Here is a 12,187-nt window from a genome sequence, read left to right as displayed (position 1 = left end):
TTTACCACAGACCTACATAACCAGCACTGTTTGTTTTTATTCATTTTTGTTTTTGTGTTTGTTTTTTTGAGATAGGTTCTCACTAAGATGCTGAGGATCTATCCTCCTGTCGTAGCCTCCCAAGTTGCTGGGATTATAGGCATGGACCACTGCACCTGGCTTCTCTTAGAAAAGCAACAGAACTGTTGCTTATATATCTTTTAAAACAAGAATCATAAGGTTATCAGGATATGGGCTTTGAAGAGTCATTTTAGAAAGAAGCCGTTTAATGCTACAATCTCTATATTTTCTAAAGAACAAGTCTCAAGTATAAAGACCTTTTGCTCTGAGACTTTCTTTGCTCCTGCCTCCCTATAACACCCAGAACCAAGTCCTGTGTACTCACTCCTGAAACTTGGGGAAGCAGACACTAGTTACTGACTCTGGTAGCATCATCTGGTAGGAAGAGTTGAGTGTGTAGGTCAACACTGGAGAGAAATGAGATCTGTGTGGCATGAGTGTGAGAAGAGTAAGGAGCCAGAGGACTCTTGGTGAGCACGGACAGTCACATGTGGTGCATAAAGAAAGGTATAGCCATGTTAGGCCTTCTCAACAGCTGGCCCCAAACTCTTTTTTCAGTAAAAGCTGTTCACAACCATGAGGGGTACACTTGAAGTTCACAAAAAGTGAGGCTATTTCTTTCCAGCATTGTAAACAAGTAAATGCAATACAAGTATGGGAAGAGACCCATAATTTCTTTTGTTGTTGTTAAAAAGATTTCTTATGCAACAGGGTGACTACATAGTTTACTTTCTTTTTTCTTCTCCTTATTTTTGAGGAACTGCATTTTTATTATTTGACTTAAAACATTTTACTTGATATATAATTCTACATATTTATGGTGTATAGTGTTCTATTTCATTACATATATATATACAATGTAAAACTGTCAGGGTAATTGGCATATTACATGTCAAATATATATATATATTTTTTTTGCTTTTAGGCAACATTCAAATTCCTATTTTTTTCTTTTGTAAAGACTTCACTGTCATTTTGCCAAAATGAAATATATGTATACTTTTTGTTGGAGATGGTCCTTTATTTTATTTATTTATATGCAGGGCAGAGAATCAAACCCACTGCCTCACACATGCTCTGCAAGTGCTCTATCACTGAGCCATAGTCCCAGAGGTTAGGATTCATTTTGAACTGTGTACTTCATTATTGTCAAACACAGTTACCCTACAGTGCTATCAAGCATTAGTATGGTCCCACCAAGTGCACCTGTACACCCGTAAAATATCCTCTCTTCAAACTCAATTCCCAACTCACCTGGCCTCTACTAATCACTATTCTGCTGCCCCTTATGAGATCAAATATTTGAGTTTCTTCTTGTTTATTAGAACATATGAAAATATTCCCACCTTTTTGAAACCACCTTGTTACCTGACCTCTAGTATAGCAGTCTCCTTATTTTAGTACATTTCTAGGACAAGTCCTTCTCGGTCTTTTGATGTTCCTGTTCTTTACTCCATAATGTTGGAAGACCCCAGGGCTTGGTCCTTTTCCATTTTTTCTTTTCCAGATGCATAAAGTGATTTCATCCAATGCCATGGTTATTCCCTAATGACTCCCAGATTAAATTTCAAGCCCTAAATTATACCCTGAAATCCAGTTGTCTATTCAGCATCTCCAACCCAGCATGGACAAAATAGAAGTTGATTCCATGCTTTTGAAAACTCATTTTCCTCCAGTATGCCTCATCTCTATCTCAGAATTCACGTAGTTCAGGTAAAGAAAGATGTAGGACTCATCCTTGACTCCTCTCTTTCTTCCTCCTAATATCCAAGTGATCAGTAAATCCTAACTTCGCTACCTTCAAAATAGAGACTGAATCTAACATCTAAACTCTTCTCTATCATCTGTGAGACTAGCCTAAGACTCTTGTCTGAAATACTGTAAGAACCAAAGTATTCTCTGCTTTGTCCTTCAATCCTCTTCAGTCTAACCTTCACACTGTAGCTTCATATTTCATACAGGTAATCCAAATTATGCCATCTCTTCTCAGTCTCACTAATGGCCTCGATTTACATATCTACACCAGGCTAAATGATCCTTTCATTAAGTAGTCTCTACCTTTTGTCCCTAGTTCTTTCCACTCTTTTGTCTTAATCATGCTGTAACCTCAGCAGCTTCTGCTGTTCCTTAAACATGCCACATAAGTTAATACTTCAGAGCCTTTTTACTTGCCTTTGCCTCTGTGCAGAATGCTTATGAGGTTCTCTGCCTATATCATCTCTTCAGATAGACCTTCCCTAACCACCTTATAAATAATAGCAACCACCTCCCCATTCTATCCCTAATGCCTGCTTTTTCTTCTTACCACTTGATATTATATATCACTTATATGGCTATTATCTTCTTCATTGGAACATAAACTCCATAAAAGAAGGTACTTTGTATGGGATACAACTATATAATCAGCACACCAAAAAATACCTGGCACATAGTAAGGAACTAAATACATATTAATTCAATCTATGAATACATGAGTGAGATTTCTACTGTCTGATTATAGTTTTTGTTTTAGTAGGAAAAAACTGAGAATGTGCCCTTCAATGCAAAGATAAATTCAGCTTCATTCCTCTAAAATGATATGAATTTTATTAAGAGTAGCAGAGTCATTCAGTAACACTGGAGGAGATATTCATATTTGGTAAAATTATTTTTTAGTTCTTGATGGACATTATTCATTTATTTATTTATTTGCAGTGCTGAAAATTGATCCCAGTGCCTTGCACATGCTAGGAAGCTCTCTAACACTGAGCTACAACCCCAGCCCTCCAAAATTATTATTTTCAACATCTTAGTTTAGCTAATAGGAAATTCATGAAAAGCTTCAGAATTCCTTCTCAAAGTAAAGTTGCAGTCAGTTTACATAGACCTGAACATTTAGAAATTATGTGTATACATACACATATACACACAAATAAAATAGTTTAATGAAACTGTATCACTATGAACAGAAATGTCTTGATTACCCCTCATCCCTTTTCCTTCCTTCCCTCAACCAATTTATATACCAGTGAAGGCCCAGGAGGCCATCAGCTACTCAGGGCTCTTAGAGTCATATATGTTGTATCCTATTAATTTGGCACTGCTGCTGTTGTTCACATAAGAAAAAAAATGTCAATATCCACAGGTTTCACAGAGTCAGCAGATATTCTGCAAAAGTATGTCTGTAGATTGACTAGCACTATATTTTACCTGCTCTCTTCTATCAATGCAGCTCATAGTATAGAAAAATATGAAAATGCCCACCCCAAAGCAGATGTGTCTCTTCATGTATAATTTGGTGGAGGGCAGAGCATGATGAAGAAGTCATTTTTCAACAGTAAGCTAAAAATTTAAAAATAGGGAAACAAATGTCTAGCTACTTGGCCTCTCTAGCCTTGAGGAGGGAATTTAGTCTGATGTGTTCAGCTTGTATGTTAGTATTCATTTAGTATTTATCATGGTGGTTCTGCTCTCTGATAAAAGGACAGTTCTGATCATGGGACAGAAGAATGATGAATATTACTTCCTATGAAATGTTTTAAGCCTTGTAACCTCTGAGAATAAATACTCCAAATACCAGTTCCATTTCTTTCCCCGAGTAGAGCTCAGGTTCATTGTCCTTTTTTCTGGGCTTTCCTGCAGCAAAAAGGAAGCAGCATAGTTTAATAGAGAAGGGTGTTAGACTAAATTTAACTTCTTTTTGTACTCCACTACTCCAGCTTTTTGTAGGATTTGGAGGTCAGTATATGTTCCTTTCTAAAAGGGTTTTTATGTCCACAGGCAATCACCTGGTTGTCACTTAGTGGTCAATTTCTTCATAAGTCTTGCTGCTGAAATTGAACTCTGATTTTGCCTTTTGTACCGAGTCATTTTTCCTGGCTGCATCAAATTTTTACATTACCTGTGCATACTGTTTCAGAGCTGGTTCAGTTTACTGGTATCCAGGCAGAAGAGTGCAGAATAGAACATCCCAGGAGCAAATAATACCCCTAGTGGAAGGTTATAATTTACATATCTGTCACATCCTTCGCGTACAAATCCAGCCTGAACTGCAACAAGTAAGTACTGTTACTCTGCAATCACAGTGCAGTAGTAAACAGCCATCCTACATAGTGAATCACTTTAGACACAGAATTCATGGATCCACCCAACGTTGTCTCCAGAGGACTACTTGCCAGAGATTTCCTGCCAGTGTCCACAGAAAGCCTCAGCAGCCAATTTTGCAGCACCTCTTTCAGACTCTGAAGAACACTACACTTGAAAGACGTGGTTGATGTAAAGAAGAGCTGTGCTAGATGGTAAAAAGAAGAGGCTTCACCTCTGAGAAATGACAAAAGGAATCCAGCTTACAAGCTGAAGGAATTGTGACCAACAACAGAGGCCATCCAGGAGAGGAAGGCGCTCATACTGGAATGCTTCACAGGAGTAAAACCCCTTGTGTAGGAAGCACTGTGCCATGATGATACTGTCCAGGAAGTTGGTAAAGTCTTATCCATGTTCAAAATTATTCCCGTTATATGAAATGCATTCTTGTAATATTTGACTCAGCTAGTGACATAGCCTCGGTGACATTGACTCATCTCTGTCACAGTTAACATAGTAAAGTAGCAGAGAGTTGTTCAGCACTGAGCCCATCTGAGAGTGCAACTCTAAGCAATGGATGTTTTGTAAGAGTGGAGGGAAGTTTTGAAGCTGTTCCAGTGGAAGTGATCTGTGACTGAGACAAATCAGAAAGACTCGTCTGTTTTTTTTCCCACATTAATGTAGCTACCAGAATGTAGTACAGGTGTAACTGAGTGAGAATTCCATTTTCTGTTTAGAGGACGGACATTAGCTGGACCTAACACCACTGTCGGAGAATCTGGAATAGTTTGCCGATTTCTTAGCACAAGCACTCAAGTATACTAGGAACTGTATCCAAAGGAAAGGAAAACAATAAATAATCTAGGTACAATCCCTTTAAAAGAAGAAACAAGCAGTGTTCATAACACAAACATGAGATGAACCCTCAGAGAGCTGAGATTTGCTTACATGAATCCCGCCCAGGTTGATGAGACCCTGCTGATCCTGTATGAGGAAAAGTTCTTTCTCTGTGTTGCAATAATCATACCAACACTTTGCTTGGGGATGAGAATGTGGGTAATGGTAAATTCATTCCTCATCTGTCAAAGTTGAAAACAGCTTGTCAACGATTGTCATGCACTCCTGCAACCTCACTGTGGAAAGTCAAACATCTACACAAGCAACATTACTTCCCACCACAGCATGAGTCTCTTCTGTGTTCCCTGGATCTCTCGCCTCAGTGGTTCACGACATTGTCTACTAATGTGTATTACTGGGTTCTCTTCATAACCAGAGATGCTGTGACCATCCCCTAACCTTCCTCTGATGCCCAGCTTGGGTAAACACCACATCCCTGTTGCATTGTACTCATGGTTCCTGAAAAGCACCAAGTGGAGTAGCATTTCTCCTCCTTTGCTCATGTCTAAAGCAGTTTTCCTCTCACTGTTAAGTCCTTCATTAAACTCTGGCGACGTCTGTTTCACTTCATTAATGGATTCATTCGGCAGTTAGTAATGGGTTCTGTAAGTGCCTGCATTCAGTGCTCTTTCCTTCTCAAAATTCCTAGACTTTTCCGTCCTCCATTACAGTTCCTACAATCTTGTATGGTACATACAGCAGCTGGGAGCTCAGACAGAATCACAATGCTGTCTATTTTTATTTCATGTCTCCCATCTCTCGAATGTCATTGGACACTTTTCGTGAATGTAAACTGTGTCCCTTACATATATTTTATATTTCTAGGCCCTACCACAGAGTAGGTGCTCAGAGCATGGTGGTATATGTAGTGGGTAGCTCTTCCTACTATGATTAGAGTTTGGTGCATGTGTATCGAACTAGAATCAGTTCAATTCAAGGGAATCTGAAAAGCAACCAAATACAGAGTCAACAGATTTAAAGGGACTATACTGAACAGTTCATGGTTGCATGTGCAGAGAATTTGATGCAAAGAGAAACTGACCCTGAACATCTCTGAGAGTCATGGGAGGTCAAGGAAAAGGAAGGTCTCACTTCAGGAATGAGTTTGACTTTTTGTTTGTTTTTCTTTTCTCTCCTTTTCTTTTTCACTAGTTTCTCAAAGAGAATTCAACTTGCTTCTACTCCCCGAACAGTGTTGGCAGTGGCTAACTGGAGAAACTGAGGTCACACCCTTCTGCACAGCACCACAAGGTGCAATCCATCGATTGTAGGAACTGTAACGGAGAAGGGAAAAGTCTGAGACCATGAGGCTGAATCATTCCAATTAGAGCTCACAGCTGCTAGCATTGGGAGAGCAATGCTAAGTCACTGGAATCCCCCCAATTTCAGACATTGAGTGGGCATCTCATTCTCATGACATCAAAAAATCATAAAATCATGTCATAAAATCTCTTCTCCAGCCTGAGGCCACAGCTGATTAGGAGATGTGATGGTCAATTTTATGTGTCAGCTTGACTGCATTAAGGAATACATACATGGTAAAGAGTTATTTCTGGGTGTGACTTTCAGAGGTTTTCTAAAGGAAACTGATGTGTGGTTCTCCAGACTGAGTGGGGAAGATCTGCCATCAATATGGGTGGGCACTATGCAGTCAGCTAGGACCCCAGACAGAATCACAACACAGGCTTTCTTTTTCTGCCTTTGGAAATCAGGACTGGATTTCTAGACTTTGGACTCTAAGACTTGCACCAGTGGCTCCTGGTTTCTAAGATCTTTGGACTCAAACTGAAAATTATACCATGAGCTTCGCTGGTTCTGAAGATTTTGGATGTGAACAGAGTCACATGGCCAGCATTCCAGGGTGTTCATCTAGCAAAGATGTTTTGTGGAACTTGTCAGCCTCCTTATTCATATTCGCCAATTCCCCTAAGAGCTGTGGGGTCATGTGGTCTCTACCTAGATTTCAGAGTATGTTGCAGACAGTCTGAGGACCTGTTCAGAGACATGTCATAGGAGCAGAGCCACCAAAGAGAGTCCCATTTGGAGCAGTGCCTTGGCATTAGAGGAGTGGGGCAGTGCTTAAAGACTCAGAACCAGAGAGCCATCAGTTCACGATTCCATTCTCCACAAATTTGGGCGTCAGACTCCAACTATGAGAGCTCTGAGCGAATTGAACTCAGCAGAAAATAATGGGCTGCCTGAGGTCTTGGGGTACAACCCTTGTCCTTAAGTACCCAGGATGCAGGATATGGAATCAAGAGAGATTGTTCTCCAACATTAAGACTTAATGTTGTTTTTATATGTTTGGTTTGTATGTTGCCCAAGCTGGCCTTGAACTTGGGAATCCTCCCACCTCAGCCTCCCTAGCAGTGGGATCGTAGGTATGCACTACTAAACCTGCTCCAGTCACTCAGTTCTTCATTTGTTTCTGCTTTTTGGAATGGGACTGCATGTCCTACACTGGTTCCACCATTGTATTTTGGAAGCATGTAACTTATTCATTTCATAGGCTCCCAGCTGGAGAAGGATGAATTGTGCCTTTTGTCTCACCGATATCTGATTTATAGGAAACTTTGCAGTTTCAGTTCGGGTTGTCGATACTTCAAGAAAAAGTAGGCTTTACTTATTCAAGGTCAGACAAGGGTAAACAACTCCTTTCCAAAACATTTCTAAGATATTTAGAAATTCTTTGCCACCATCTAAAAAGGATTAATAATAACCTTCCCTTTCAACTGAACGTTTCATTTTTCACCTCTCTTTGACCTCCTAAGAATATTAAAGTATGACTTTCAAGGAGGCATAAAATAATATAGTCTTCATAATGGAAAATGACTTAGGTAGTTATTTGTTTCTGAGTATTCTTTAGAAGATAGTTTAAATTCCAAACCCCAACCCCCTAAAATAACAAAAATCTGGTCCCTCTAAAAATGCGCGAACAAAGAAGTTCTAAAACTGCTTCAGGATGCCAAGGATGGACCCAGTTCCTGAACACCATGTAAAACAAACCTATGAGAAAACCAGAAAACTAAGGGTAGGAAGCAACTTTCACAGCCATATTTTCATAATAAACATCTTTTTTAAAGTACATTCTGCTTCTGCACATTCAACAGCAAGGTCTGAACTGCCAGAGATGACAAAGTCAGACCATGAGATGCACAGTTATTCAGAAGTTTGATGATGACAACTACAAATAATGAATTAAGGTTTGACACAGTCCATTCCTTTTAATTCAGTAAATTTGCCTACCAAATGCATACCAAGTAGACACTGTGCTCAGCCTACAGGGAACACAAATGTGAATCAGACTTGAGCAACACTCAGGTCCTTACTAGCACTAAATGAAAATCAAGTTATTGACAAAAGACTACAGACTCTGATAAATGATCTAACTTGTATTACACATAAAAAGAGCTCTGGGAGTTTTACAGAGAACCCAATCAACCTGATTGAAAGGAGAGGAAGTGGAAAGTCTTCAAGAAAACCTGGGAAGCAGGCAAAAGTCTAGGTAGAAGTCAAATGTTACCAAACCTCATTGGATAAGGCAGTGGAGGGAATGTCCTGGAACATGAGACTTCAATTTCCCTGAACTTAGAATACATAGGAAGGAACAGTAGTGGAAGATAAGCCTGCCTAGTAAATGGGGGTGACTGTCAAAATCTCAGACCTCACAGCTCAGCCCTTCTTCCCTTCGTACACTGTACTTGTAGATGGATTTCCATCAAAGCTGACTTCTTTAAGTGACTACTTGAGAGTCAGTTCCTGCCTTCCACAAATTCCTCTAATGATCAAGATATACTCATCATTTTACCCCATTCTTATTTCTCGATTGCCATCATTGGTGACAGGAGGTAAGACTGACAGTAGTTTTTATGGTTGAACTGAGTTATCACCCACCACACATGATCTTTACCTTTACCATGCTCCTTATCAGGAATGCTTTCAGGGCAAGCACAATTCAGTAGCCTGTTTTTTCTCTCTTTTTTTTAAAGTCAGTCATTGATTTGTACCATGGTTCTGTACATATTAGGATAAGTTTTTACAAAAAGCCAGTGGTGGTCTCTAATTCACTAAACATTTTCAATCTCTGAATGACCTTAAAAGCTGAGGGTTTGACTTTCAGGGTTAGTACCAGCTTTTCAGAAAACTGACTGGGCTTCAGGTAAATTGTATGTTTTAAACAAAGGCCTCTTACAAGAGAGCCAGTGTGACAGGACACACTATGGCAGTCCTTATCCAAGGGGTTCTGTTATCAAAGGCTGGTTAGTGGGATCACAGAGGCCCTCCTAGGCTGAGTCCTCCAGAATGATACTGTGGAAGCAAAATGGGAGGACAACAGCAAACAGACTCACTACCTAGGGAGGTTCTCAGTGCTCCAGGTTTCAAGGACCTGTCCACCCCCGTTGGCCTAGCTGGCCTTGCTTTTTGTTACAGTCTGAAGGCTGTGTGGATGACACAGGTGAGGTAGGGAACACAGAAAGGAGGACTTTTCCAAGTCAGGCACCAGTGACCACCTAGTCCAGGGTCCACCTTTCCAAATTCCTGTACAAATTTCAGTCACTCTTTTTCTAGTTCCTGGTTCTAGATCATTTCCTTAAAGGCATGGAACTGTTCGTGTTCCAGCTATTGCTCCTTCTCATGTTCTGTCCTCTGTCTTTGATGTTGTAGCTCTTGCTGGATAGTTATGTTCCCAGCAAATCCTTCCACTTCCTCCTTCTGCAAAGGGAGAGAAAGATTTAGGTCAACACTTCACACCTCAGAAGAAAGACATCCCAGGGAAAGAGAGATTTTCAAAATATTCTGTGCTAGTTTGATTTTCCAACACATGATCCATGCTTCCCTTGGTACCAATATACTGATGAGATGCAGTCCCCACCCCTTCCTACCAAGCCACCATATACCTATTTTCAAACACAGTTAAATTCCTAGTACTTTCAGCTTTATGTATAACCACATGTGAATGAATTTATTAACACATTACATTACAGGATCTAGTCATTGGTTTAGTAATACTATACCATGATTCTGAAGTAGAGATAAATGTAGATGGTATTTTGGGATATCAGAACAATTTTAATATGACATGAAAATATCTTGATAGCTCTTGGCGATAAAATTAGAAATATTTTGAACATGGATTTTGTTTAAGCCTACATTCAACATGGAAAAAACTGCTAAATGTCAGTTGGTGGATAGTAATAATAACCATTTTCCTCATTCAACTTCATGGTCCCCCTGAATTCTATCCATGAATCCCTCAGAGTTTCCTGGACCCTGGGCTATGAATCTCTTCACTAGAAGGTCTCAACTGTTCTCATGGCTTCAGAACCATTTTCATTTTGAGGTCACTCTTATTTATATTTTCAGCCTGGATCTCTCCTCTGAGTTCATTCAGAGTGGTACATTCAACCTCCTATTGACATTTCTGCTTGAACATCTCATATGCATTCCAAGTTCAACAAGTCAAAAAGTTAACAAACCAACAATCTAGGGGCATTACCACTGAACTATATCTTCGTTTTATTTATAAATCTATTTTATTGATAAATACTATTTATATGTTTCAGACAAAGTGTCTCAGGAAGTTGTCCTGGCTGACCTTGAACTTAAAATCCTTCTGCCTCAGTGTCCTGAGTAGTTAGGATGACAAGTGACTCACTCCTCAAACCCTTTGTGACACACACTCGGGAAATAGACTACCATGTTCCTCAAGGTAAAAACCTGAGTTCAACCCATGATAGCATCTTTTTTTCCAGACTATAAATAAATCCCCTGGACTCTACCTCCATTCAGCAAATCCATCTAAGCTCTCCTATGCAGCCATGCTTCAGTACTCCAAACCATTAACCTTCTGCTGAGTTGCTGAGTTTCCTAGCTGGTTTTCCTGCCTTCTTTGAGCAACCCTCTATTTACCGCCGAATAGCCAACACTCATATTTTAAAAATACAAGTTTAGGTCACACCCCCAATGTACTTTTCAATGGATTTCTCTTGCTCTCAAGATAAAATGCAAACGCCTTACCATGGCTAAAAGTCAGCAGGATCCAGTCCCAGATTTTGTTTTTTTTTTTCCTTAAGAATATTACTCTTTATTGCATTCCTTCATTTGCATTAAAAACGTTTATCAATTTCTATGCAGTTTTGGGCAAAAACACAAAAACATCATCTGTATTGAAAAAGATACTAAGTTAATATACTGTGTACTGGTTCTCAGGAAGAGGCCACATGGCAAACAGATTGGGGATCCAGGACACAAGCCACCAGGGATCAGGAATTTCACAATATAATTCACTGTTATAATAGCCACAAAATGAGCCAGAGATGGAGACCCCAAACAAAAGTATCCAGAGAGCAAGATTTGGAGATAATCTCCCTTCCACCATGGGGACACATGACAGAGCCACACCCAAGTGCCACTGTGGCAACAGACTGGTGGTGCTTTTAACCACCTGTCCTCATTTTTTAAACAGTAGTTAGATTAGCGGCAGATACAAACTTCAAGAATCAGCCAAAAGCCTTATTCAGGAATGGAGTCATAGTTCTGATGGACCCACTTTCCTGGTGCAAAATAAGCCACTGAACAAAAGATAGGGATTGGGATTATATAAGTTTTTCTGAGGGGTTCTCTAGTGAGCATAAATTTTATTGGGCACTCAGGAATTTCACCTCTTTTGGGCCAGGAATCTGTAGGCAGCTTCTGGAGAGGATTTACTTGGAAGGAGATTAACTATTGCCTCCTAGAGACTCTTACTTTAGGAGTGATAAAAAACACCTCCTCCATGTCTGCAGCTAGCTCCTGGAAACATTTGTCTTGGAGATGCAGGCTTTCAGTGTTTGCATTGCAATGCTACAACAGCCTGTCTAGAACATTGCTAAGGACTGGGGGTGTTCTGAAAGCAGAAATGGGATGTATACTGAAGAGAAATTGTTCACACTGGTAAAATGTTTGCTGTGAACCCATTGGGAATATGAAAATGACAGAATTTGAAAAGTAAATACTTGGAAACAAAAGGATGGGATGAATTTGTTCAAATATAGGGAAATATCTCAAATGCTTTGGAGACTTTTAAACTTGTACATTATTATTGCATGAAAATATTTATTTGCAATAAATAAATACATATTTATTGCATGTAATAAAGATAATATACTTAAAAAAAAAACAGAAATCA

The 12,187-nt window shown here is 39.6% G+C and overlaps 2 pseudogenes; both read right to left on the bottom strand.

Annotated features, from left to right (window-relative positions):
• Window positions 1-381: 381 nt before the first annotated feature.
• On the bottom strand, window positions 382-11,796 carry LOC124962832 (STAM-binding protein-like; annotated as a pseudogene).
• Window positions 3,495-5,025, bottom strand: LOC124963479 (centromere protein I-like; annotated as a pseudogene).
• Window positions 11,797-12,187: the final 391 nt, after the last annotated feature.

This window comes from Sciurus carolinensis, chromosome 13 (assembly GCF_902686445.1).
Source record: "Sciurus carolinensis chromosome 13, mSciCar1.2, whole genome shotgun sequence".
Taxonomy (NCBI): Eukaryota; Metazoa; Chordata; class Mammalia; order Rodentia; family Sciuridae; genus Sciurus; species Sciurus carolinensis.
The sequence above is the reverse complement of the archived record's forward strand: the minus strand, read 5'-3'. Positions and strand labels throughout refer to the sequence as shown.